Source organism: Nannospalax galili, unplaced genomic scaffold (assembly GCF_000622305.1).
Source record: "Nannospalax galili isolate Female #2095 unplaced genomic scaffold, S.galili_v1.0 scaffold2810, whole genome shotgun sequence".
NCBI lineage: Eukaryota > Metazoa > Chordata > Mammalia > Rodentia > Spalacidae > Nannospalax > Nannospalax galili.
The window spans coordinates 62041-65033 of record NW_008327211.1 but is presented as its reverse complement, the minus strand read 5'-3'; the positions used below and the strand labels follow the sequence as shown (position 1 = coordinate 65033).

Sequence of the window (2993 nt, the reverse complement as noted above, 5' to 3'; positions counted from 1 at the left end):
TGTAGCATCACAGAGATCAGCAGCTGAAGGTGGCTGAGAGCAAACCCAGACTCGTGCCTGGTTTTGGTCACCACACATCTCCTGGAGTAACTGTCTCCCGTGGTCACCAGGTGCCTACAGAATTCTGATATGATGAACGTAGACGGTCTGAAGAAGAGAACGCTGATCATGCCTCCCACCTCCATGTCTGAGGACTGCCTATATCTCAATATCTACACACCAGCCCATGCTCATGAGGGCTCTAACCTGCCTGTGAGTACCAAGCTATGATCAGTTGAAAGGGCATTTCTTCAGCAAGATGATTAGAAGGGACAAAACCAACCTGAGCCCCTCTGCAAGGTAGACCCTGATAAATGGCCTTACTCTTTAGGTTCAAGAAGGTATTCTCAGCTATGATGAGCAGCTGAAACTTGGGTATGGGACACAGAGTCTGGAGATCTGAGAAGTCAGAGACTCTGATCAAACCAGGACTCACCATCAACTTGAGCCCTATACAACAACTCAGGTGCTCAAGGCTGAACACTGAGGTGACCTAAATTTCTAGGTATGAATTATCTGTTCCAGCAATGAGATCTCATGATCCTTTACATAATAATCAGGAGAGATACTCATAAAGACTCCTCCTTTTGTTCTACTGTGAGGATCCAGAGAGCTATGGTGTCATTGCTCTATTCTCACAGCCATTTATCCAAGCCAAGATTTACAGTGGTGATAGGGCAGAGAAACATGTTGATTGGGCCACTGGAGTTTCATGTCTATGGCCCAGATCTTACTACACTAAGAAATTCTATGCATATTTATAGCTGCACAGTGTTAAAGCAGTTGATAGTCTATTGGACAGTCCTGCTAGAGCTTGAACTATCTAGAAGTCTCCTGGTATCCATCTTGATATCCTCAGGTGATGGTATGGATCCATGGAGGTGTACTGGTTATGGGTACAGCTTCTGTGTTTGATGCATCCCTACTGGCAGCTGCTGAGGACATCGTGGTGGTCATTATTCAGTATTGCCTGGATGTCTTGGGCTTCTTCAGTGAGCTGAAGTTTGCTGGGTGATAGGGGCTGAGCAGAACCAGGGCAGCATATGATCTCTGTCCTTGCCATGTCTCAGCACTGGAAACCAGCTTGCCAGAGGCAACTGGGGCTACCTGGACCATGTGGCTGCCCTACGCTGGGTCCAGCAGAATATCGCCCACTTTGGAGGCAACCCTGACCGGGTCACCATTTTTGGAGAGTCAGCAGATGGCACAAGTGTGTCTACTCTTGTTGTGTCCCGTGTCCCAAGGACTCTTCCACAGTGCCATCATGGAGAGTGGGGTGGCCCTGCTACCTGATCTTATCTCTAATACCTCTGAAAAGGTCTACAGGGTAAGTGTCCTCAACCACCCCAGCCCTGACCCAGCAGCCTCAGCCCCAGCCCTGATACTTTGGCACTCTGTTCAGTGAGGAAAAAAAGACCACCAAAAAGAGTTTCTGCCTAATATTTTCTTAGAGGCTCCTAGGTTGTAACCCATTTTCCTTTGCTTTAGACATGCTGAGTGTGTTATGTGACCATTAAAGCTGTACCTTGTGTCTTCTAACATTGGCAAAAATTATGCGTGGGCTGAGGTGATGGTTTAAAGGGTAAAAGTACTTGTCATACAATCCTGAGAACCAAGTTCAAATCCTAGAATCCATGAAAGGCTGGATGTGGTTGTGGCCACCAGGGGACCTCCACGGGACCTAAATGGATTACCATGGAGCTGATACTAAACCAGGAGACCCAGGTTTTCATGAGCCTGAGTGCTGATCATATCAGCAACTCAGCTTTTACTCTCACACTAGTGAATATCACAGTCACATATCTACTGAACCGAACAATAATAATATGGCTTCTCATATTCCCGAGAACCACAGTCAAATGTTTACAGAGCACTGAAAAATAAATAATATAGCTAGAATATAACAATTCAGGAAAATAAGATGAGCACAGCCACATTGTCTCCATGCTATGTCTACTTAGGAGGTCAATGCGTTTCACGAGAAGCTTAGAGGTGAGAACCAGCGTTCTAGAGATATCTCCCCAGGAAGCATTCTTGCATAAACTTTCTCAGGAGATAAAATGCTCTCCAGACATGCATGCTCAAAGTTCAGCTTAATTCACCAAGCATATTTTTAAAGCCATGGGAACACTATTTCACAGTCTCTTCATGTGGTAACACATATGTAATCCAAGTTCTCCTATTACAAGATGAGAAGCAGACACAGGAGAAACCTTAAAAGGCCCCAGTCCAAGTAGAGTGTGGTAGGCAGTGGGAAAACGCAAGACAATCTGTCTCCAAAAAATTAGAAAATAAGCACAGATAAACAAGGTTGTACTCTGAACTTCAGTGCAAACAATCACACACACACACACACACACACACACACACACATTCCCACATTCATACATGAACACACACATACAAAGGAAGATTTTTTTTCTACATTATGCAGGTAGAATGGTCCCTATCCTGGCTGTCACCTCTGAACAACAGGAAAATGAATATAATTTCATAACACTCTAGTCCACATACAGCACACTGTATGTTACTTAGGGGAAATGGCATCAAGTTGGGATTGGGAAAACACTTCTTCCTTGTGGGAAAAGGAGCCACCCTTTGCCTGATCCATTTACACACAGTGGACAAACTATCCAGATGTGAGGCTGTGAATTCGGAGTCTGTGGTGCATTGCCTGAGAGGCAGCAGTGAAGAGGAGATTCTGGCTATTAATAAAGTTTGGAAAATTGTGTGGTTGGGATAACCAGGACAACAAAATGTGGGAGAGGCAGTCCTTAACTTCTCTGAACCACTTACCTCTTCTCCATGACTTAACGTCCTTTAGTCCTGGGTGAAAAATACACAAGATAGACAGATGTAGGTGTAGGATATCTTTGTTGGGTGTACAGATGCATAGGAGGGATGGACACATGCTGAGACTAATACGGAAGTAGGAAAATGTTGGAGTAACTCAG

The 2993-nt window shown here is 44.9% G+C and overlaps 1 pseudogene; it reads left to right on the top strand.

The window, feature by feature from the left end:
- LOC103733496 overlaps positions 1–2993 on the top strand; it is a 6863-nt pseudogene that overhangs the window by 1507 nt on the left and 2363 nt on the right.